The sequence below is a fragment of the Lissotriton helveticus genome, chromosome 4_1 (assembly GCF_964261635.1).
Source record: "Lissotriton helveticus chromosome 4_1, aLisHel1.1, whole genome shotgun sequence".
NCBI lineage: Eukaryota > Metazoa > Chordata > Amphibia > Caudata > Salamandridae > Lissotriton > Lissotriton helveticus.
Genome location: NC_136063.1, coordinates 1,895,426,467 through 1,895,452,905, shown reverse-complemented (window position 1 = coordinate 1,895,452,905; position 26,439 = coordinate 1,895,426,467).

Genomic DNA, 26,439 nt, shown 5'->3' with positions numbered 1-26,439 from the left:
GTTACGTTTGTCCGATACACTGGCCTGTTCTACTTGGACGCCATCTCCTTTAGCAGGACGATTACTTCACTAAGACGTCCAGGTGACATCTTTTTGTTTAATAACGATTTAAATACACTTAATTTATTCCTTTTACCACTATGCAGTAGCGATGTCACGGTCCTGAAGCAAGCTGCAGACACTTTTTGAGGTCCATTAACTGCAGAAACATGTTGAACTTTGTCATCAACATAGCGGATATTTGTTTGAAACTGCTATGATCCCGCACTGGTTTTTTAGACTTGGAAATACGAGAGACACCTAATAAAGTTGTTTAGCTCTCTATTTATCCAATTTTTATATTCCTTCACTCATTTAACCTTTTCACTCACATTTCCACGGACTGCTTTTCAGTCACCTCTAGTAGGTTACACTACCCATACATATAGTTACATTGGGTCATCCTTGTGCATACTGTGCATTTACAACTGATGCAAGAGCTTTCTCCTTGGTGAAAGGAGTCCCAAATGATGACTAGAGCGGAACCAAGAGATGACTGATGGGTACTTTTTTACCTGAAGAAGTACCATGCACAGTTTTTAGGTCAGTGGTCAGACTTTCTTTCACACTCTTTGTTTAGACCTACAGTTAATCAGTAGTGTGTGTATAGTAGTATTAGGGAATGTAACTGTCTATGGTCTCTAAAGATTTTCCCTAGGACCCTCCCCTTATCGGTTTGTTTATTGTTTCATTATTTACCACCAACTTGTAGTTGGTGGTAAATAACGAATCCTTAACTGAGGAATGCACTAACTTTAGTGCTCCCTACATCCTGGATTCAGTATTTTACAGAATCCTTAAATTACCGAATTGGTAAAATACCGAATTTTACAAAAATGCCACCTACATCTCAAAAGCCCAATACCGGTCGGTAACGGCCAAAATTCGGTAATTTTGTCCGATACCGACCCATATTGGGCGACCTACATCTGGCCCTATGTGTAGTGGATGTCTTGCACGGGCACATGCATTCAGCAATTGATTTTATCATGCACACACTTCCAGATCACCAAATGTTGGATAGGGGTGAGTTGAACACACAGCAGCAGAACTTTAGAAGAGAGGAGTGAGCCTGTAGGGCTCATTCCAGTGACACAGGGTAGAATGGCCATGTTCACTAATACTGATCACAATACAATATGCTGCCACCACCACGCTTGTTCTAATTTACTCCTGGCAAAGGCAGTAGTGTTCCACAACTATGAGGGTAGCTCTTTGGATTCCTTACCTGGTCCAACAAGACCACAATCCATGACACAGGCCTATGTCATGCTGCACAAACGCATATTCCATGTTCACCTTTGGGAATATACCAGCATTAAGGAGCCAGACAACAATACAGTTGGGCACCCAGGACAGAAGTACACAACTCTTGCTATGCAGGGGAAGTTTCTGACCCAACAGCACCATTGCACCATATTTCAATTATGTGTGTGTGTACACAACCATTTGTGCTTGCATTATGAAATGCATCCTTCTAACATTACAGGTTTTTCTTTTTTCCTGGAGTGATGTTTGTCAAACATCTCCCTTGTCTTACTTTTCAAATAAATGCTTTGCATTGCTTTTTCAACAGTTTAGTGTGCTTTGGTCCAGGCCTTTGAGCCTCCTTGCATTGCGTTGCAAAGCCTGATAAATGTGTATTGTATCAAGTGTGGGAAAATGTAGCCCTTGCATCAATCACCCCAGGGAAGGTGATACACATGTGCTTTTTGTGGATTCCCACACAATGGATGAATGCAATTTTAATAAACGACAATTTGACATCAAAACCTGAAGCCATGCCTCTGGCCATGACTGATGTCTTCCATGATCTGCGATTATATCTGTTGTAACACTTGTTCCAGCAAAGTACTGCTACTCTGCATGTGAGTCCAGATCTGCAATAGGCAACAATTTTAAGATTGCCTCAGGTACTGATTTATTGGAAGAATTGTGATCCATCATACACTGAAGGACACTTTTAACTCACGTTCATGCAGCAGAAAACAGCAACACAGCTTGTTGTGCTGCACTGCACTGCTTAAGAGAGGGGGAACAGTAATGCCCTATATCTTTCTAAATATGGGGCAATCCTGCCAGCTTCCTGTCATGGAGTGCACTGTATCACATTGGCTTGCTGCATTCATTTGTTTTTTGATGAGCTATACCCCCATGTTTATTAATAGCTCGGAAAAAAAGATTCATACATGTTGAGGCCTACATCTAGTTGAGAAGACGTGAGTGACAATATATGTACCTTAAACTTCACACAAACACTACACAATGAATGAGTGAACGAAAATACTTATTGAATGATAGGTTTGCATACTTTCAGTCATTAGTCCCATCTTTTTCATGTAATTATGAAAATAAATTAGCCACTATTTGATCACATCTCAACTGACCTGCAATTGTGTGCTTAATATGTGTTTCCAATTCATCATCCACTTCATGTTCTGGTGGGATTGCACACTTATAGTCCCATGACACATTCAGCTTCAGACAGACGTTGTGCAATATTGCATAGACTAAGATTATTTTACAAATCGTAGGAGGCAAGTACAGAAGTCTTCCGTCTGATTTAATTGGGCAAAGGAAACAGGACTTTAGGACCCCGGCCATTTGCTCAACAACATTCCTGGTTTTGCTCGGAGCCAAGTTGTATCTTTTCTGCCAATAGGTCTGGGGCTTTTGATATGGGGTCATAATCCAAAATTGGAAACCATATCCTTGGTCACCTGTAAAGTTGAAAAGCCAACATTCAACGATTTGGTACATTATTACCTAGACATAAATAACTATGTGTCTTTTGTATGCAGGAAAACTCATAGAAATGTACTTACCTTTTAAGTAATCTGTCTTCGGTACTGTTGACCATTTGTTTATTTATGTATGTTTAGCATAAATCTCTACTTATATACCTTGATTCTTACACCATTTATTTAGCACAAGACAGTTAAAAATGTTGATTTTCAGAACACTGTGATACCTTATCTTCGTTACTTTCTACTAGGTTAGTTCTTAGTGTATTACACCCTTCAGAGCCTATTTATTCTGTGTATCAGTTTTACATTGATGGATTGAGATGCAGGAAATATAGCCAACATGAGGCATTAACTTATTCATCTATCACATTACTGAAGTATGTCAATATGGTGTATTATCTATATGTATATTTGGACCTTGAATGATTGAATGTCTGGGAATTAGCTGCACTTTGATCCTCGACATGAGCACATGATCCAACACCTGTGATGCCTCCACTGGCTCTCCGTCGAGAACAGATTAACTTTCAAAGTACTCACTCACGCCTACAAATCCCTCCACAACATTGGACCCAAATATCTCAATGACAGAATCTCTTTCGACGCACCCAAAAGAAACCGCTGCTCTGCCAACCGCTCCCTGGAAGCGACCCCGCTCATCCGCAGAACCACAGCTGGAGGAAGAGCTTTCTCCTACATCACAGCCAGAGCCTGGAATGAGCTCCCAGCCACCATCAGACGCTCCCCTACCCTGCACATCTTCAGGAAGAGCCTCAAGACCTGGCTGTTTGGCTGACCTGGAGCTGCACCCCCCCCAAGCTCTATGAGACCCTCACGGGTGAGCAGCATGCTTAAAAAACCCTGATTGATTGATAGGTACCACTTATGTTACTAGAAAGCAAATTCACACAAATGTGATACTAAACTTTCAGTGCATGACATACATGGAATATAGATGTTCTTTTTCCATTTGTCTTCCTAATAGGTTGATCAGCCTACAGACATATTACCATGTGCAACACATATGCTTAGGATCATATGATTTGTTCAAATGACTGTTATTTTAGCGGGACATTTACAACTAATCCAGACTTGCCACACCATAGCATATACACACCTCTCAAACCTCTTTAATATTTAACCTTTCTTATTTTTCAACCAATTTTTATTGAATGTTATATTAGTATCACATGGTCATATGACAAATGTATGGATCAATGTTACACATCCATATTTGATGACCCCCACCATGGACCCTCATGTACATTGCAATATATCAGGTCCAACAGGAGTGATCACTTTAATGAATGAACAATGAGAACATAGTCAACATTAAGTCATGACAGTTTCAGTTTTGAATATAGGACATTAAAGATAAGACAGCCTCTGCCCTCTTGAGTGTTAATCCTCCGCACATTCACGCATTTATTCTTAGAGACAATTACATGTACAAACAATATGGCACTACCCCTCAGTATCCCAGAACAGTGTAGCCCCTACCCTTTTTGCCTTCAAGCTCATCGTAGAGGGCAGAGGAAAGCACCATGCTCTCAGAGCATGGTGTCAGTCAGCAACTTGAGCAAGGAGACTCTCTTGAAAAACTTGCAGCTCATGCAGTAAATTGTCTCAGTCTGCTGCTATGGGGACTCTACGCAGTCCTCAAGTCTGGTCTGCTCTTGCCTAAGTGCTACTGATTCAGCCCTACACTATTTAAGTGTTGCTGCCACCAGTGTCTCAGCCCAGGCAACGGATTGGCTTTCCAGTGTATGGCAATGGACCTGCGGACCATAAGCAACAGTAGCTCTATGAAACATTTCATGGCATTTCCTGCCTTCCTGCCTCAAACAGTCCCAAGCCTCTGCTTGCCATGGCTTTGAGGTCTTCAGGCTCTGTGAAGCCAGTCAGTATATCCATGACCTCTTGCCACAAATCCGCTGCCACTGGTCAATTCCAAAACATATGCGGTATATCAGCATCTAGTATCTGACACCAAGGCCAAATTGGGGCAGAACCAAATATTTTGTGTAACCTGGCTGGGGTAAGATAGGCCCTAAGTTAAATGTTATGTTAAATGTACTGAAACTTGATGTGGGAATGTTTGCGTGGAGATAGCAGTACCCTGTACTTTCCCTTCTGTGTCAGGTCTCAGCCTATATTTCTCTCCCAGTACCCACAGGTTGGTAGCAAGTCTTATGTTGTGTGTGACAGGGTCTCGTGATAAGCTGGAGGCTCCCATCTATAGTGTAAAAGGTGTGAACCCATGGGTGGTGTTCTGGCTTCGTGTTGAAATCTGCCACTGCCGGCCCATCTCGGTCAGAATTCGGCCTTAGGCCAAAAATTGCCCCCTGGCAATCCGCAGTCATTCAGCAGTTCATCAAAAGGGATGAGCACACCATTTTCAGGACAGGCCACCCAGGGTACCCACTTTGGTTGCTGCCCATGTCAACAGCCCTTCCCTCCCAACCAGGTCTCTGAAGGGCCTGATGGAACCAATGTGGACCTCAGGGGAGTATTGTGATATAGTCGGCATTAGATGCAGGCTTTTGAAAATGCTGCTATAAGCTACACATAGCTGGTTGTTGGGCTCCCTGGGAATCCCTTCATTTGGAAGACCGCCCTCAGGCAGCCCCAGTTCATCCGGAAGCCCTTGCATCCATGCCACTAAATGATAATGTTCAAAGTTAGGGGCCCCAGGTCCCCATTCTTTCCTGGTAGCTGAAGCTTGTGCAGATTACTCAGTGCCTGACTTTATTCCAGAGGAAGTCCTCTAGCATATGTGTAAATTGTGAAACGTCCTCTGATACATGTTCACCGGGAGGTTGTAGACGAAATATAGCAGCCAAGCAGTCGTGGGAGCATCACCTTTTTAGACAATACTCTATCCTGTACAGAGAGTGGGAGTGTGCTCCAGAATGTCATTAGGGTGGAGCGATGCAATTTCTCAAGGAGGGTTGTCATTGATGAAATCTTGCATTGTATGGTAAATATTGATCCCCAAATACCAGAAGGTGTGTGGCTCCCAGTGGAGGATGTGCATGTCCACCAATAAGAGCTGGGGTTGGAATCGAGAACAGTCCGGATTTTGACCAGTTCACTCCTAGGCCCTAGAATGCCCAGAACTCCATCAGGATGTCTGTGATCTCAGATATGCTGTATTGAATATAAGAGAGGTATATTAATACGTTATCAGCATATAGGGAAATAATGTGTGTCACCCCCTTTTACGGTATGCCCCACGTCTGATCTTGCTCCATCGATAAGTCAAAAGAAACAGGGACCCTGCTCACCTGGAATGGGTCAGAAATACACAAGAAAATCTTCACTCAAGCAGTGGGCTCCATGTAGAAGGGACTAATAAGTCTCTGTAGCTCACTAGTTATGACCATTTACAGTAGTGTCAAGTACATAAATCTCCAGTCAACACCTTCTCCAAGTCCAGCACTATGCATGCCAAGTAAAGCCAATGGTTAGATCCAGCTCCATCACTCTGTGATGCGTCTGCAGACTGTAAGAGTGGCAGATCTGCCCGGGACTAAACCATTTTGTTCGGGATGTGCCAGGTGGGGAAGGTGTTCCAGCAGTCACACTGCAATAATTTTACTTAGTATTTTGTAATGTGTCCCAAACATACACAGAGGGTGATAGGACATCACCTCCAGTCAGACTCTGCCAAGCTTAGGGAGGGATACGAGTAGTGCCTCACAGAGCGTCCGTGGGAGCCGATCCTCCATTTGCACTGCCTAATATAATTCCAGCAGTTTAGGAACTATGAGGCCTCATATCCCATATAGAACTCAACTGACAGACAATGTAATCCGGGGTCTTACTTGTGATAGCACCCCTGATGGCTCCCCAGATTTCTGTAATAGGGGCATTGAGCTCCTCCCTGTCAGTCGGGTAAATGATAGGCAGTGTATCCTTTCCAAGAAAGTCTCGGATGTGGGGGTTTTGGTCTACGGGGGAAGATCGTAGAGAGAATGGCAATGGGCTGTGAACACTGTGTGTATGCCCAACCGACTGATAAGCAGACAAGCCAGTGTCTCTCTAATCATGTTAATGAGGGAGACCTGTACCACACTTCTCCGGAACTATGCTAACAAGTGACCAGACTTTTCACCCCCCCACATGGATTTCAGCCTGAGAAGCCCCAAAGTCTAAGCATCACAGCTGCTCAATCAGTTGGGTATGATGCTAGTGCCGGTCTTGTAGTTTGGAACTGTACGCGCCACCAGGTCAAGTGAAAGTCAGTGTTTGCTCCTTCAACCACATGAAAGCACAGACTCCGGAGCACCACCTTCATCTCTTCCAATTCTACTAGTCGGAAGATAGCAGTGCCCCAGTTGTCTGTCAAGTAATTGGATAGAGCTACATGGGTCACGCCCCTAAATATTGGGTCTTCCAACATGATCAGCTGTAGCCACAATGTTGGGACCGGTGGACGTGGTGCCTTCCCCATTCAAGATATAATTAAAGTGGGATATGATCTGAGAATATCTTCCCTAATTATTTGGTATTGATGGCCTGTAGCTGAGTAGCCGATGACAAAGTAGACAATCCAGGCGCATGTGGAGGTCGTGTGGTGGTGAATAATAGGAGTATTCTTTGGCATCTGGGTTAAAAGCGCCCCTCCTATTCAGGAAGGACCAGTTTGTAAGCCATTGAGAAGACAAGTGATGGTGGCCATGGCAGGGAATGTCGGCAAAGAAGGATGTGACGATCTAGCTGTGGGTTTAAGACACAATTGAAGCCTCCTCTAATGATCCAGGGGATGTATGCCCATCTAGTAAGAATAATGGAGAGGTGTACAAGGAAAGCCTGCTATGCTACATTTTGGGGTGCATATGCTACCCAGCAGGAGGGGCCGGACAGCAAGTTGTCCCTCCACTAGGACATAGCGCCTCTCGCGGTCAATTTCAATGGCTATGCACCTAAAAGGCACAGCTGCTCTAACCCAAATGATGGCACCCAAGACAAACTGTAGTATGTAGTACAATAGCATTGACTACACTACAGCTTTCCAAACTTTTCATGTTGGGGATACACTTTTTGGGACACAGTAAGGCAGTGTAGCGAGGAACGTAGCGTAGCGAGCCCGAACCATCTAAGGGGAGTTCGGGGGGGGTGCTCACTCACTCTGTCTGTCTCCCTCTCTCTCTCTAACTGTCGCCCTCTATCTGTCTCTATCCCTCTCTCTCTCTGTCTCCCTCTCTTCGTCTGTCTCCCTCTCTCTCTCTCTCTGTTTACCTCTCTCTGTCTCCCTCCCTCCCTCTCTCTCTCCCTTTGTCTACCTCCCTCTCTCTCACTCTGTCTCCCTCTTGCCTGTCTCCCTCTTGTCTGTCTCCCTCTTGTCTGTCTCCCTCCATCTGTCTCCCTCTACCAGTCTCCCTCTCTCTGTCTCCATCCCCCTGTCGCCATCCTTCTGTCGCCCTCCTCCCTCTGTCTCCCTCCCTCTGTCTGTCGCCCTCTGTCTGTTGCCCTCTGTCTGTCGCCTCTGTCTCCCACCCTCTGTCTCCGTCCCTTTGTCTCCGTCCCTGTCTCCATCCCTCTGTCTCTCTCCCCCTGTCTCTCTCCTTCTGTCTCCCCCTCTCTGTATTTGATTTATATAGCGCACGAATCACCCGAAGGTCTCAAGGCGCTTGCTTAGGGAACCCGTCCTGGTATTCCCCTGTGAGATACCCCGGCAGGGTATCCACAAGGTGAAAGCCAGGCATCCCGCCGCGAGGGGCCGTAGTGGAGATTAAGCAAGCTATTGCCCAGAGTCGCAGAGTGTGACCCCGTGAGTCGAGTAGGCACCGGAGCGAGAATTGTCGAGTCTGTGGAATTTTGAGCCCGAGACCCGCCGAAGCGGGGAATCGAACCCTGGTCCACGGCTGATCTCAGCTTCCGGGTCTGCCGCCTCTAACCACTGAGCCACGCTTCTCCACTCTCTCTCTCTCTCTGGCTCCCTCTGTCTGTCTGTCTCCCTCTCTCTCTGGCTCCCTCTCTCTGTCTCCCTCTCTCTGTCTCCCTCCCTCTGTCTCCCTCTCTCTGTCTCCCTCTCCCTCCCTCTGTCTACCCAGGACTCCCTCCCTCTGTCTACCTTGGACTCCCTCCCTCTGTCTCCCTCTCTCTCTGTCTCCCAAGGTTTCCCTCTCTCTCTGTCCCCCTCCATCCCTCTGTCTCCCTCTGTCTGTCTCCCTCTATCTGTCTCCCTCCCTCCCGCTGTCTGTCTCCCTCTCTGTCTCCCTCTGTATCCTTCCCTCTGTCTCCGTCCCTCTGTATCTGTCCCTCTGCCTCCCTCCCTCTCTCTGTCTCCCTCTCTCTCTGTCTTCCTCCTTCTATCTCCCTCTGTCTGCCTCCCTCTGTCTCCCTCCATCTGCCTGTCACCTTCTGTCACCTCAATCTAGCTTTTGGTGCAAATGAAATTCGAAGAACACATATGTCTACTGTTTCTCCTCAACAGAGATAGCTTAAGTCTGAAACATTGTTAAGAATCAAATGAGGTTTCATTCAAACTAACATTCTCTTTAACTCTAAAATAAGTATTGGCAAAGCAGTGCCAGTTCGGAAAGGTGCCACATTGTGCAAATTGCCCTTAACATCTGATAGTATGCTGGCAAGAATAGCACATACTTTTTCTTTTTAATCTCATGATTAATCACCAGTCCAACAGGATTTAATCAAGGACAAAAGTCAAATGCTACATTTTCTAAAAGACTTGTGTCCTACAATGGGACATAAAATAAAAGTTGGAAATACAGCATAAAATCAAGAAGGTGCAAGCACTGCAGTGCATGCTATTACACATGGATGCTAACAACGTTTCACTTTCCACCATTTACTTGTTAATGGGGCTTTGTTGTGAATCGCCCGGCCCCCATAGAGCAGAGTGTCTCGGAGTCCGTGCTGCTGCGGCTGACTCTGAGACACTCTTTCAAATGAATGCCTCTTGATTACCAGCAGTTATATGCTAAGTGCCCTTAATACTGGTATCATCCCGCGACACACCCACCATTTGCAGGCAACACAGTACTGTGTCGGGACACACAGCTTGGAAAGCTCTGGGCTACACCATCGTTTTAGTAGGTGCTTGTCTTCCCCCTCAGATATGTGGATTTCCTGGAGAATTGCAATCTGGGCATCTCTTCTTCTAATATATTGCTATACTGCGTGCTGGTGGTGCGCTGTTTCCATGGGCATTGTACGTTAAGATGTGAAACCTAGCTATTATGTTCTATACCTAAGATGGGGCTGGAATAAGAGGTGGGGGCCTCAACGACGACTCTCAAGGATTGTAGCACAGAGGTCAAGTAACACACAGGGATAGCTAATGTCTAACTGCATGACCTTACAAACGAGAAAAAGAGGAACTCACAGCTCCAAAGCCCAGGAAGGCCGAGCAACCTCCAACTGCCCAAATTATAACAAACAGTCCTTTAAGTGGGGCTGTGCAGGTCATGTAGTAGTTTACAGAACATATTCTAAGGAGAATGTCAGGAGGGTTGCCAGGGTGCCATGGTTAGGTGCAGCAAGGTTATAAAGTGTGTTGGTTATGAACCAGAAAGTAGAACACAGGGGCGGGGTGTTTGAAACTAACCCTGGGCGGAGTTCAAAGAGTTGCACTACGCGGAACTCCGCAAAGTGCACAACAAACTCCTCCTCACTTTGCGGACCTCCGCAAGTGGCAGAGTATGATAGAAAAATGCCATTCGCTTGATTGCACAGTGCCGGATGCTTGTCCACACTGTGCAATCATTGCAAACGACGCCTTGCACAGCGCAAATGGTCCATGCTTTCATTTTCTGCCGCTCTAGTAGATTTTTACTCGAGCGGCAGCTTTCCCAACGCGAACGGGAAGTATCTCAATGCGAGCAGTCGCGAGCATTCGCGACCACTCACAATGAGAAACCTGACCCCCCACGATGAGAAATCTCACCGGGAGGTTGATTTTCCACGCCTGCGGTTGCCAACTTGATGTTGAGGATTGCAAACGAGGAAAAATATCGCTGGGAGGTTGATTTCCTCACTCGCGTTCGCCAACTTTACGTTGACGAATGCGAGTGAGGAAAAAACTCTGCTCCACTACGTGGAGTGGAGTTTTTTGGAACTCCCCGAGCTCCGCTAAACGGGGTGTGCAGAAACCTCCGCAAACTGCGCGAGCAGAGCTGAGTTCACCACCCAGGGTTATTTGAAACATTTAGTCTTGGCTAAAGTTAGGAGATAGAGAAATCCAAAAGAGTCCGACTCAAATGGGCACAAGTTTTAATTTGCACGGGAATTCATTAGGTGTGGAAAAGAAAGGGCAACCAATTCTGCAGTACCTTTCTAGGGAGACAAACATGTGCTTACTCCCATTCATTCACTAGGCCGTTTGTCCAGTTCTTGAATTGAACATGGCCCCACATGTCTGAAATGCAGTCCCTTCAGACCAGATTATTTGCAATCTGTGGAGTCATGTGTGACAGGATTACTGATGTGGCTCTGCCCATTAATGCACTGAGGCCTGCCTCGGAAAGCGTGTTCTCCGGAGTATGGAGTGGTGGAGAGCAGCACTCAACCCACATAGTGGTGGTAGCTGGCACAGCCTGGATATGTTCCTCTTGAGCTTGCTCTGGGGTTGCTGCACTATTGAATCTTTCCCCATTTCTGGTGCTCATGGCTCTTCTGGGTCTTGTCCGTCTGGTATCATGATATTGGCATCGACAGAACTGAAGACTTGTGCCGCCAATACTCTAACCAATCCCAGGCATCCGCTGGTTCAGGACAGAGTAGCTAAACTGATTCACCATGACTTTCAATATGACTGGAAACAGCAGTGAGTAGGTAAAACCTGCTGATCTTAGAGGTACGTACCCTTAGGGAAGCCCTTGAATCGAAGTTTGTTGTAGCGGGACCATCCATCAGAGTCCTCCGCCCTGTTCTCGAGCTCATGGACATTTACTTTTCAATTCACTGTCCCCCGCACAAAAACAGTCTCCTGGTGTGACAGACGCTTCCCAGTCACGGCAGCCAGATTCTGGAATTCACTTCCACTGTCAATTAGAATAAGTCATTCCCTTCTCTCTTTCCGTAAAGGTTTAAAGACCTGGCTGTTTAACCAGTAATCCTTAGGAATCACATCAGAAGAGCTACAAGTCGAGTTTTCAGTGCCGAGACGCCCACGGGCATTCGTTCGCGCTTTACAAATCTCAAAAATAAATAAATAAATAAATACTTTTAGGGACTTGAGCTGCCCCTCCATGTTGGATGCTGTGGGTCGGAACCTGTCCAGCATTCTTTCTGCTTGTGTGACTCGGGCAACAAGTTTTCTTTGATCATAACGCAGTAGACCCACTTCAATGCCACTTAATCAACTCTTTGACATAAGTCATGCCTTGTTTCAGTTATAGCAGAGAAGATTTTGTCTAAGTTAGCGTCCACTAGGGCTGCGGGTGGCTCTTCTGGTGGTGTCGTCTGGATGACCTGATCAGTGGTTTTGGCATCCGGGCACCCCACCAGTTGGGAGCCCTCGGCCCCTTCCACCTCATTGCGAAATGAGAAGTGTAGTTTACCGTACGGAGGTCAACAGTGCTGCTGAGCAAACAAACGTCAGGTGGGGAAGGTTATAGCATTTCAGTCAGTGTCTGGTACCTGTGGACCCACCTGTCCCCCTGGTTTCACTTCAAGACCACATGCCCAGACGGCATGTGCAGTCCAGGTAAACCAGAACTTGCTCCATTGATGGCACCTAATGAGGCTCCTCTCTGTCTATGGAGGTGTGTGGCAAAGGAGGATGGCACTAGTATGGTGAACAGATGTCTTACATTACCTGGGGCTCATGGAGGTGATAGGTAATGTCCATGGGGGAATGAGGATGACCTTGTTTGTAGAGGACCCCAGTCATGAATCTGGGCTCGGATTTCCAGTGGGCTCCAGCCTTTTCACCTTGTTAAGACCCGCCTCTCCTCTCAAACCTAGCCAAGGCATGGTACGGAGGCACACGACCAATGCCGGCTACATACATGTGCCGGCAGAGACAGTCATCAGGCTCAGAGAGGAAGAAAATAGACATGGGTCAACAATGCTGATCCCAAGGCAATGTAACTGCCGGAATGCACATCCACAGTCTTTGTTTCACCCCATCCATCAAACCGGATAAGAGGTATCCCCGCCACCTCCAGCAATGGTCCATTGATGTTCTGACACTCTTAGTGCAGGCCGAGTCCAGTGTGTCGTAAGTGTACTGAAGATGCAACACCCTGCAAGCTGGTAAGTACAGCTGCCAATAAAATGCCCCCAATGCAGCTGACGCGTGGGAGAGAAAGAGTCACTCCCAGGGGAATCAAAGTCGCATGAGAAAGGGTACGACTGTCATGCAGTGTGGGCCGCTGTTTCAAATATGAGGTCTCCACGGGGCTTCATCACTGAGTCTGCCTGTGGAAGGGTCTTGGATCAAGTGGTAGGCACAATCCACTGTGCCATCTCTCAAGACCTGAGAAAGTGGCCAGAGAACTGTGCTGACTAGGATACCCCCTGTTTAGCAATTGTTTAGTAGGGAACAGAGCTGCCAGCAAGGAGGCCACAGTAGTGACATGGTGTAGGCCACTTCCGCAAATCACCTGGGCCCCAAAGGGACTACTTACATCTCTTACTGGCCACATCCTCAGTAAGCATGGGCGTAAAATCCATTCCGTTCGCGGAATTTGCGGATTTTCTGCAATTTCGCGGTCCGTGAATCTCGCAAAATTGCAGAAAAATCCGCGAAAGCGCGTTCGGGACGGATTTTAAAAAACTGAAGTACATGAAGCACTTACAGGGTTACAGCAGGTGCCCAAGTTGAAGCTAATTTCTTTGTAACCATTTACAAAATGGTTACAAAGAAATTAACTTCAACTTGGGCACCTGCTGTAACCCTGTAAGTGCTTCCTGAGCGGCGCCTCCAGAGTTGTTGCCTACTTGCAACTATTCTCTGACCCTGCTCAGAGAATAGTTACAAGTATGGCACAATGATCTAGGCTGTCACAAAAATGAAACCACAACAGGAAGCACTTACAGATAAGGAAGCAGGTGCCGGACTTGAAGCTCAAATTCAGTAACTCATTAACCAGCCCCCGGTTGAGGCTGGGCAGGTGTGCTTTCTCCCCATAATCTACAGTGGTGAACCAGAGGGTGGCAGTGGTGAACCAGAGGGTGGCAGTGGTGAACCAGAGGGTGGCAGTGGTGAACCAGAGGGTGAGAGCGGTGAACCAGAGGGTGGCAGTGGTGAACCAGAGGGTGCTGTGATGAACCAGAGGGTGTCAGTGATGAACCAGAGGGTGGTAGTGGTGAAACAGAGGGAGTCAGTGGTGAACCAGAGAGTGGCAGTGGTGAACCAGAGGGTGACAGTGGTGAACCAGAGGGTGGCAGTGGTGAACCAGAGGGTGCTGTGATGAACCAGAGGGTGACAGTGATGAACCAGAGGGTGGCAGTGGTGATCCAGATGGTGGCAGTGATGAACCAGAGGGTGGCAGTGGTGAACCAGAGGGTGCTGTGATGAACCAGAGAGTGGCAGTGATGAACCAGAGGGTGGCAGTGATGAACCAGAGGGCGACAGTGATGAACCAGACGGTGTCAGTGGTGATCCAGAGGGTGGCAGTGATGAACCAGAGGGTGGCAGTGGTGAACCAAAGGTTGGCAGTGGTGAACCAGAGGGTGGCAGTGGTGAACCAGGGGGTGATGTGATGAACCAGAGGGTGGCAGTGATGAACCAGAGGGTGACAGTGATGAACCAGAGGGTGGCAGTGGTGAACCAGAGGGTGGCAGTGGTGAACCAGAGGGTGGCAGTGGTGAACCAGAGGGTGGTAATGATTAAACAGATGGTGGCAGTGATGAACCAGAGGGTGGCAGGGGTGAACTAGAGTGTTTCAGTAGTGAACCAGAGGGTTGCAGTGATGAACCAGAGGGTGGTAGTGATGAACCAGAGGGTGACAGTGGTGAACCAGAGGGTGACAGTGGTGAACCAGAGGGTGCTGTGATGCACCAGATGGTTGCAGGGGTGAACCAGAGGGTGTCAATGGTGAACCAGAGGGTGGCAGTGGTGAACCAGAGGGAGCTGTGATGAACCAGAGGGTGACAGTGGTGAACCAGAGGGTGGCAGTGATGAACCAGAGGGTGGCGGTGATGAACCAGAGTGTGGCAGTGGTGACCCAGAGGGTGCTGTGATGAACCAGAGGATGGCAGTGATCAACCAGAGGATGGCAGTGGTGAACCAGAGGGTGGCAGTGATGAACCAGAGGGTGACAGTGATGATCCAGAGGGTGGAAGTGGTGAACCAGAGGGTGCTGTGATGAACCAGAGGTTCGCAGTGATGAACCAGAGGGTGGCAGTGGTGAACCAGAGGGTGCTGTGATGAACCAGAGGGTGGCAGTGATAAACCGGAGGGTGGCAGTGGTGAACCAGAGGGAGCTGTGATGAACCAGAGGGTGGCAGGGATGAACCAGAGGGTGGCAGTGGTGAACCAGAGGGTGGCAGTGGTGAACCAGAGGATGGCAGTGATGAACCAGAGGGTGGCAGTCGTGAACCAGAGGGTGGCAGTGATGAACCAGAGGGTGGCAGTGATGAATCAGAGGGTGGCACTGCTGAACCAGAGGGTGCTGCAATGAACCAGAGGGTGGCAGTGATGAACCAGAGGGTGACAGTGATGATCCAGAGGGTGGCAGTGGCAAACCAGAGGGTGGCAGTGATGAACCAGAGGGTGACAGTGATGATCCAGAGGGTGGCAGTGGCAAACCAGAGGGTGGCAGTGATGAACCAGAGGGTGGCAGTGATGATCCAGAGGGTGGCAGTGGCAAACCAGAGGGTGGCAGTACTGAACCAGAGGGTGGCAGTGATGAACCAGAGGGTGGCAGTGGTGAACCAGAGGGTGTTGTGATGAACCAGAGGGTGTTGTGATGAACCAGAGGGTGATAGTGATGAACCAGTGGGTGGCAGTGGTGAACCAGAGGGTGGCAGTGATGAACCAGAGGGTGACAGTGATGAACCAGAGGGTGGCAGTGGTGAATCATAGGGTGGCAGTAATGAACCAGAGGGTGGCAGTGGTGAGCCAGAGGGTGGCAGTGATGAACCAGAGGGTGACAGTGATGAACCAGAGGGTGGCAGTGATGAACCAGAGGGTGGCAGTGGTGAACCAGAGGGTGCTGTGATGAACCAGAGGGTGGCAGTGATGAACCAGAGGGTGACAGTGATGAACCAGATGGTGGCAGTGGTGAACCAGAGGGTGCTGTGATGAACCAGAGGGTGATAGTGATGAACCAGAGGGTGACAGTGATGAACCAGAGGGTGACAGTGGAGAACCAGTGCTGCCCCTGCGGACGGTCCCTCCACCTCGGGGATGGCGGACGGACACAGGATCATCCGCCATCCTAATAGGCCCCTTAGTTGGGGACTAGGTGCTGAAAAATAAAACGGTAGTAAAGAAACTTTATTACTGTTTTCTTTTTTAGCCCTGGGACTTGTGGGGCAAACCTCCTCCGCTCAAATGGAGGAGCTGCACCGGTTACCTGGTGAAATGTGTCAACAATAATCCCAAAAGGTGTGGTTGTACTGACTTTCAAGTAATAATGATTACAACAAACATACAAAATGTGATTCAAAAAGATTTTAATATGAGTTGGTACAGTCAGCATACCAGATTTATTCCTGAATTGCACATGTAAACCAGAAGTAATCTCAGTTTACTCCTTCCTCACAGCGTTTGGTTTACAAAGTTAGGACCAGTACTGTGTGGCTGTTGGCGCGCTTTGAGTGCTGAGCTTGACAAATTCCTCACCAAACTCGGGTGTGTTAATAGACTGAAGTGAGTCGTTTATTCTTATAGTACTGGTCTTCCTGGTCTCTTTTAGCACCTCACCAGCACTGATCTGTCTTTCTTGGAAATGGGCAATTTAACTGCCAACAACAGTGCAATGTTAAATGATTCTGATACAAAACTGACATACAGACTCGTCACAAAGTATGTACACCTGAAAAAAAAAGTATACTTTTGGAATATTTTCTAAGAAGCAATTCTATTCAGCACTTGCATGCTTCAATGCTATCACGGTATCACAAGTTTCAAAGGAGACTGTGATTGCTTCCTATAGCATTAAAATTATCATTAAAAAGGATCAGCAGAGAATGTAAATCCAAGTTGTGCGCAATTGTGAACGAATGCTCTCTTGATTTAATTCTACTAATTGAAGAACTTGCAAACATATTACGAGAGATAGCACTAGATACAAAAGACATTAAGACACAGCTAACTAAGCACTAAAAACTGGAAGAATGACAGGAAATCCCTTCAGGCACTAACAAGAAAATTGAAACATACACTCAAGAAATTAAATAGCACAAGATCAATAAATTCCACAGAGAACCTTATTATTATAAAAAATAGTGAGGTGTATTCCTGGCCAGCTACCTATGCTAAAGAAGAGCATTTACTGAGGAAACATTGGCAACAGTTAACACCAGCGGGTCAGCGTAAAGTATACTGCATAGAGCAGAGTGATTATACGTTGCTGAAGAAAAGAACACTAATAGAATACAGTAGCTAGGTTTACCAACTATACATCCAGTCACAACTACACCCACGAATGATAATGTTGTAAGTGACAAATCTAATACAGCAATTAACACTACTACTAACAGTTCCTACGTTTGTGTCACACAATCAAACAGCACAAGAGAAAAAGGAGTGGTAACAAAATGTAGATTCTAACAAAGTAATAATAAGAGCCTCGTAATTAACATTTCTACTCCCTGTTTTTCCAAATATGATAACAAAGCACTGTTGAGTTCTTGAACTAGGAGAACCGAAGCAAGTTAAATTGTTTCCTGGGCCTGTACCCCAAAGTAACTTGCAAAGTAGGACGCATACAAGTAGTACATTTGATTGGTACTGAACCACGAGGCTCGGGTTCTGGTACCTTTTATTTTCCCTCACCCTTTCCGGCCCCTCCCTTACATGGTTTCTACCACCATGTTACAACTCACAGGTGCCGACAGTGACACACCCCTCAGGTTACAGCCTAGTGGGACAAACCCACCAAAACATAACATTCCTCCTTTGTTTTGAATAAAAAATAACAATTACAAAAACATTAAAGCATTATCACATTGTATAACAGCAGTGCAGGCTTGTGTAGGGCGTTCCACTGGGCGGTGACGTGTGGCGGGGGAGGGGTAGGGTGGGGGGTGTAAAATACGGGAAATGGTCGATTATAGGTAAGTAACGTAAAAAATAAATAAAACAAATTTTGTTGCATACGCTGCAATGTCAAATGCGATGCAGCACCCGCAACAAAATTTGTTTTATTTATTTTTTAAGTTACTTACCTGTAATCGTCTGTTTCCCGTATTTTACACCCCCTCCCACCCTGCCCCTACCCCACCCCACGTCACCGCCCGGTGGAACGCACTACACGAGCCAGCACTGTATAACAGTAACAAGAAAAATGACAAAAAGAGAGAGAGAGAGAGAGAGAGAGGGGTCAGAAAAACATTCCTCATGTTGTACATCAGATTAACACATAACCCTTCAGACGGGAAGATGGTGCTGGACTTGGTCTGAGTTGCTACCTCCCATTCCCGCGACGGCCATCACTGCCTTGACCACCACTTCCTTGTATCGCTGAGGGTTGCTGACAGTCGTCAGGGACACTCAGGTACACCGGCTCCAACGTTGGGCATGTGACAGTCTCTGGGCTTCTTGCAGACACCTGGCCCCGCATTGCAGGTAAGGAGACTCTCCTCTCACCGGGCTCAGAGGGTATGTAAACATCATCAGATCCTGTTTCTATGTCCACTCTTTCAGAATGTGTCCCAGTGTCTGAAATCACAGGGTGTTGGTACTTTTTGAAACAGAAAATGTTCCTTGTGATGGTCTCTCCTGCCTTCCGAGCAGTGACCATCGTTCCTTTTTATGTTTGAATGAGTGTGGGCTTTTGAGTTTTGTGATTTTGAATTCTGATGTATGCGGGTGTAGATGGGTGTGATGCTGAGATGATGAGTGTGGATGTGGTGCATGTGGGTGTGGTGGTGGCTGCGGTTTCGGTGGATGTGCTGAGTATGGATTTGGTGCGTGTAGGTTTAGTGGTAGCTGCCGTGTTTGTGGAGGAGCTAGTGGTGGGAGTGGTACGTGTGTGTGATGGTGGATGAAGTGTAACAGGAGGGATGTATGTGGGTGCCGTGGGTGTGGTTGCTGTGGTAGCTGCGGTGTCTGTGGGTGTGCTGGTGGTGGTGTTTGTGTTTCTGTGTGGTGTGCTGCTTGTGTCTGAGTTCACTGGGTACGTGCAAAGTTGTGAGTGTGCTTAGGACAGGTCTGGGAATAGGGAATTAGTCGCTGTCTACCACTGTTGCCCTCCCCTCTCCATCAGTGCTGCTGGGTCCCTCTGGGTCGGTGGTGTCTGCACCAAAACCACACAGGCCAGGTGCTTCCCTGCCTACGTTGTCCCCTTTCTCCTTCGCTTGTTCCGGATGATGCTGAACTGACATATGCAATAGTTGTGTTGAATCTGTGCAAACAGAACTGATCATGACCTTTGATCACAGAACAGTTTCCAAGTTTGCAGATTTTACTCACTTCAAGGCCCTAAACTTTGCTTCTACATTAGCATAAACTCATGCATGTATGCAATATTTTTTGAAAAATAAACCAAAATACCTTTGTACAGTAAGTGCACAAGGCCCTACAATCTGCATACTTTTCATTCTCAATAAGAAAAATATGAATAAATGTGTGTCAACAAATACTGCGATGCTGTACCAGTATTAGCATAAAATGAAAGCTAGTTACCTTTGTTTAGGCATTTCATATTGGCAACACTTACTTCAAGTCACTAAATTATATGTGAAGTGTCAAACATTTTAAAGGAATTCTGTACTGAAGTAGCTTAGCATTGTATCACATACTATGTTGATATATATGCTGTTGAAGACAGAAATAAATATTTGGATGGATTGACAAATGATTTTAACAGGACAGGTAAATACAAAGCCCTTGAAACATTTCTAATAAACTTCAGTACAGAGCAAAGGCATTTTTACATTTCACTACTAAATACCTCTAGTTATTTGAATTTTTTTTTTCAAAACTTTTTTTTCCCTCATTCTCCTCCAACCCCAGCTACCTTGAGATCAGAAGGTCGCCACTGTTGCTCAGTTAAGAAAAGTAAGGCATAGGGTAGTCTTTTCCGCGCTTCGTTCCTCACCTACCAGGAGCACATCAACTTCCTTCCAGTTGCTGAGCTCCCGTTGTTAATGAGAGGATGGTCATGCTCTCTTCAGGTTTTTTAGAACCGAAAACTAATGCCGGTGGCTTACCTTGATTAAAACAAACTGGAGCCCAAAAGGTAATAGCGCACTCCAGCACAGTCTGAGAGCTCCACTGAGGCTTAATCATAGGGAAAAAAGCATGATGTTTAGTTAGTATTCACAGAAATCAGAAGGCAAAAAGAAGACTAATTAGACTGAGGTCCAATTTAATAAACAGTTCCAGATGGCTCTCTTCTTAGAATGCTTCAATCTAGCCAGATCTGTCTTTGCAGTTTTATATAAGGCGGATAACCAGTCCGAATCTGTGGGGGGTTTAGGCTCGACCCATCTCTTGCATATTTCCCATCTGGCTAATAATATAGCAAAGAATAGAAAACCTCTAATAAAGCCAGTGATGTCACTTAATATGGCAAACATGATGAGCTTAAGGAAAATGTGTATTGGATGACCCAAAATAGATGTTTTTTATTTATTTATTTTTTATTAAGCAATATCAGTAGAAATCAAGACTGTCAATTCATTACAAAAAATTGAAAACATGAGATAACAATAGTGCATCCGATAATTCAGTACAGAAAATACAAGAAAAGACAGAAGAGAAAGCATTGTTAACCAAAACAAATACACAAAAAAATTACAAAAGAGAAACAACATAACAAAATTTAAAAAAATTAAAAAAAACTACATGAATAAAGTCAAATCAAATCAATTCAGATCATATCGAGAGGGACATCTTACATTAGAGTACCAATCTGAAATTGGGGCCCAGATCTGGGCACGAGAGCTCTGGATTTTCTTCCTCTCATACTATATATAGCTACCTCCTGCTTATATGTGGCAAGGAATCGGCTAAGCCACATCTGAAAAGTGGGTGCATCAGGATCCTTCCAGCGGGCGGCAAGTATAATACGAAGGACGGCGGTGCCTAAAAAGACAATCCTGCGTTCCTCCGCATTATAACCTAGAGATTCATCCTGACCCAAAAGATATAAAGTAGCTGAGGTTCTAAGACTCCGACCAAAAACTTGAGCCCAAAATCCCCCAATCATAGTTTGTAAGATATCAAGTTTGGGGCAATCAGCAAACATGTGAATTAGATTTGCTTGACCCTGTCCACATCTTGGACAGCTATCATCTGTCCGCAAACCCCAAGTAAAAAGCTTGAACGGGGTATAATAAAGGTTATAGACAGTTTTGTAATATTGAGCTTTAAGATTGGAGGCTAAAAATAATGTTGCTGAGAGTGCCAGGGAAGAATCAATGTCCACATCTGGATTTCCGAGTTTTAATGCCCAAGCTCGCTCGACACGATCTAGGTCGTCAGCAGAATATTCAGAGAGTGTATCATATATAGTTCCTATCCTGGTGGAACGTTTCCCAATAATAGAAAAAAAAGTGAAAACTATCTAGATTGATGTTGGGTGTAGAGTTACGAATACTAGTGAACACTTGAATGTATTTTAGATAATCTGTAGATGGAATAACGAATCTACGCTGGAGCCCTTCAAAGGATGGAGACATATCTTGTCCAAAGAAATCACCTAGTGTGTAAATGCCAAGATTCTCCCATTTCGGGAGATATTATCATTTAAACAAGCTGGTAGGATCGCACTATGCCATAGAGGAGTGTATTTAGTGAATTTAGGAATACCCAGATGTTTAGAGGCAAGTTTCCATATTTTCCATGAATCTCTAATCACCTTGAATTTAATCTTTTTGTAGTATGACGCCTCAACTTGTCTCAAGAATAACCCTTGGCATTTATCACCTAATCCAAGTTCGAAAATGGAAGGGATATGTGAATCTATATTGGTCGAAATGATAGGTTTAATATTAAAGAGCGGGCCCATTTGCTGAAGCAATGTTGACCAAAGATATAGTGTCAAATTCGGAATAGCAAGGCCTCCTCTATGTTGAGGAAGAGTCAGTAGTGGTAAAGCTCTCCTAATTTCCCCAAAATTCCATAAGAACTTGGATATGGTGGAATCTAGGATTTTAATAGTGCCACCCTCAACCACCAGGGGAATGGCCCGAAACAGATAAAGTATTCTCGGGAATATATTCATTTTAATATAATTTGCCCTCCCTATTACAGAGAGGTGTAGGTTGTCTACCCTCCTGAGGTCGGTTTTTACTTTTTTGATCAAAGGATCAAAGTTAAGCCGATTAATTTCCTTCACCTCAGGAGATATACTTACACCAAGATAGGTTGCATTTTTAACTTTATAAGGGCTATCAAATGAGGTATTATTTGTGCAGAGAACCATGGTTTTATCCCTATTTAGGGAATACCCCGAGTAGGATCCAAACATCTGGGTAATTTGTTCTATTTCTGTAACTGCGTCGGCCGGATTGGTTGTAAGCACGGCGACATCGTCGGCATATGCCAGGATTTTAGTTGAATAGGGGCCCACCTTAACTGGCTGAATTACAGGGGAGGTGAGTAGCTTTAAAATTAATGGATTAATAACCAAAGCAAATAATATCGGAGAGCATGGGCACCCCTGCCTCGTGCCTCTTTGTATCTCTATAAACTCTGACTCAAAGCCGCCGATGGAAGGTTTGCCCTTGGGTCAATGTACAAAGCTTTTATGGCCTTAATAAAGCCAATCCCAAAGTTGTTAAATTCCATAATGTCCCATAAGAACTGCCAAGATACACGATCAAACGCCTTCTCGGCATCGAGTAGGATCATCGACATCTCCCCCCCCCCGTGGCACTCATGATGTCAAATAGGGAAATGGCTCTCCCGGTATGGTCAGTTGTGCCCCTCCCGGGTATAAAGCCATGCTGCCACGGGGATACTAGATGTTCGATGACCCCGCTCAGCCGATTTGCAAGAATCTTGGCATATAGCTTTGAGTCGGAGTTTATGAGAGAGATAGGCCTATATGAGGATGGAAGCTGAGGGGGCTTCCCCTTTTTAGAGAATATCGCTATGTTGGTATTTTTCCAAGAATCTGGTGATGTTGAGTGGTACTGTACCCCCAGAAACAGATCTAATAGGTAGGGTAATATCTGTTTGCCTAGTGCCTTATATAGGTCCAACGGAATTTTGTCGGGACCAGCGGCCTTACAATTAGCGAGGTCTGAAAGTGCCAGATCAAGCTCCGTGATTGATCGATTTTCCTAATTAACTCTGGGTCATGCAGCCAGTCATTAAGGAAGGTTATCGTATCTCTGGTAGGCTGATGGTCGTCTTCTCTTTGATAAAGCTTTTGATAGTATTTTTGAAACACACCTACAATGTCCTGGGTGGAAGAATAATGTCGGCCCTCATATTCAATACACTTTATTTTATTATATGTTTGCTTCTGTCAAGTTCTAAGGGCTAACTGTCTCGCTACATTTTCTCCTGATTCATAGATATTGTTTTTATTAGCTTGATATGTTTCAGCAGCTTTTTGAATTAAAGAGCTATTAATTTCTGTTTTTAAAATTAATAACTTTTGCAATGTGTCAGAAGTTGAGATTCCTTGCTGGATCTGATTAGCATGCTGCGTTTCAAGATTAGACAGTTCCAAATTAAGCTGAGTATTGATACTATCCTGAGCCTTTTTGCGTTTAGCTACAAACAAAATAGTCTCCCCCCTCATCGCTGCCTTAAAACAATCCCAGACAATAAACCTAGGTGCACTACATTGATTACAATCGAAAAAGGCTTGGGCCCACGATGTTATGTGATTTATATATTCTGGGTTAGCAAGAAGCTTGCGATCAAATGACCATTGGATATTGGGTCTTTTAAAACTATCCATATCAAAAACAAGAGTGAGCGCATTGTGATCGGAAATAGTTTTGGGGGATTTAAATATATCTATTAGGGCCGAATTCTGCAAAGATGTCATGATATAATCTATTCGGACGTACTTGTTGTGGGGATTGGAAAAATAGGTAGAGCCATTATCGCTCTGCCTCAGCATATCCCAAACGTCGAGTAGATCATGACTGTCCATTAGGTGAGGTACGGCTCTATAGACCTTGGGTTTGCGGCCGTTTTAGTTCTAGGGCAGTTGGTTAATTACTGAATCTCCTAGATCCACATTAAAATCCCCACAAAGGATAAGGGGGCCAGACCAGGAGGCCAATTCTATCTCAAGGTCGCCAAACATTTGCGGATCGTCCAAATTGGGGCCATAGATTGAACAGATGGTAATGCCTATCTCCAGTTGGACTACAGCCCATCTGCCATGTTTGTCAACCAGTCGGCGTCTGGGGTCCCCCAAGCCAGGTTTTACCAAAATAGCAACCCCCCGTGTTTTAGATGTTTGAGATGTTGATGCAATCAATTTATACCCCGGAATCTTTAACAAATCTTTATCACCCTCCGCTATGTGAGTCTCCTGGATACATAGGATGTCGACAGGGTCCTGACGTAGTGACTGAAAAAGTTGGGCCCTTTTTTTCCTGTCATTAAGGCCTGCAACATTCCAGCAGCGCAATTTTATCCTCCCCATTTAAGGTTATCCCCAAACAACCCAGCGCCTTCTAGGCAGTAAAACATACAACAACATATATCTGCCTCGAGATTAATATTCCAATTAAAATTCCAATTGTTCAACATAAGTAACAAATAGTTCCTAATAAGTAATGAGATTCGCAGATTTCGAAGATTTCATGTACAACTGATCAAGCTCATTTTTAAAGTTTTTACCCCCTCACCCTGCCCCTCCCCCTCCCTCCACACCCCTACCGCTACTACCAACCCCCCACCCCCCACCCCCCACAACCCACACAGTGAGGCAATTAGACTCTATTAGAGTCTTTAGTGATGGGGAGGCGCTCCCTAAGCCAGGCCAGTGATCCCCAACGACAGAAACAGTAAACAAAGAAAAGGAGAGAAAGGAAAGAAAAAAAAAAGGGGAAAAGAAATTGGTCAACTGTGATATCGTACTTATGAAGTGTGAAAAAAGTGCAGCTAATACAAAAACAATCTTTTCCAGAGAGAGATATAGAAGAAAAATATTAGGAGCATAAAGAATGGAAGGAGGACAGGAGAGAGAGAGATAGAGAGAAGATAGAGAGAAGAAAAAATGGGGAAAAAGCCGGAAAATCCTGAGAGAGAGTATGTATCATATAATGCAATTCATGACTAGGTGTAGGGTGATGGCTAAATATAAGGGATATAATAATTAAATGCCTAGCCAAGTATCTTAATATATATCTACCATATATAGAAATGCTCTCTCTACTCTCCACTCTCCACTCCCTACTCTCCACTCTCTTCACTCTCTCGCCCCATTTATCTATTAATCCAATCCCCTCAACCCTCAACCCATCCTCAGCTTCCTGACCAGAGGATCATTTATGTACTAGGCTTGTCTACATTAAGTCAGACTATCTAAAAATTCCTTGGCCTTTATCTCAGAGGTAAAAAATGTAGTCTGTCCATTGTACAGTACTTTCAATTTAGCTGGGTTATTAAGATACACTTGTGCTTTCTTCTCCATGAAGGGTTTAATAAGTTGTCGCAGGCGCCACCTCCTTTCCACAGTAGTGTGGCAAAAATCTGGTCTAACAAAATAGGAGATGGAGTCTCTGGTACGTCGAGCTTCAGGCCTGACTTTGTCTGAAATGGCTTGTCGGAGAAGAAAGTTCCCAAAAAATACCAGGACTGCGCGTGGATAGCCTCCCTGTTTTGGGGTAGATTTCAAGGTAAATGGTGTTCTATGAGCGCGCTGCACTTCTAACTCTCAATTCCAGGAAGAAAGCTCAGGGAGTTTGTCTTTAAAGAGCTGGATGATGAAGGCTTGCATGTCAGAACCTTCGATGTTTTCAGGTATTCCGAGGACACGCAGGTTATTGCGGCGAAGACGGTTTTCCATGTCCTCAAGCTTCCACCTCATGTCACTTAATTCCGCTTCATGTGATTTGACCTGCTCCTGAGTGGCTGTAACCTCAGCCTCATTGGTGACTATGCGATCTTCCATCTCTGTCATTCGAGTATTGAAGGTACCAACAGATTTTGACAGTTTACGTACCCTTGCGCCTTGCGCCCATCCCTTGATGTCTCCTCACGATGGGAGGCAATAGCCTGGAGGACTGTATCCATTACAGTGGAGAGTGTAGCATCTTGCTGATATGCAGACCCCCGTAGTGTAGAGCATAAGCTTGAAGCATGTTCCTGAGGGCCGAGCACCACAGAGGGAGAGTAGTCCCATGTTAACCCTAGGGCACCACGATGGCCCGTTTTCTTCCTCAGGGCAGTTCTCTTATTTTCCCTGGATTCGTCAGGTCTCGCTTCATGGTCGCTTTCCATCCCAGATTCAGTATTACTTTCAATGTCTAGCTCAGAGCCATCTGACCATCTTGCATCTTCGGCCCCTTCAGATATTGAGTAGAAGTCAGAGGGGTCCCTATCGGTGTTAGTCGGGTCGAGAGCGGCCTCATCACTGCCAGCTTT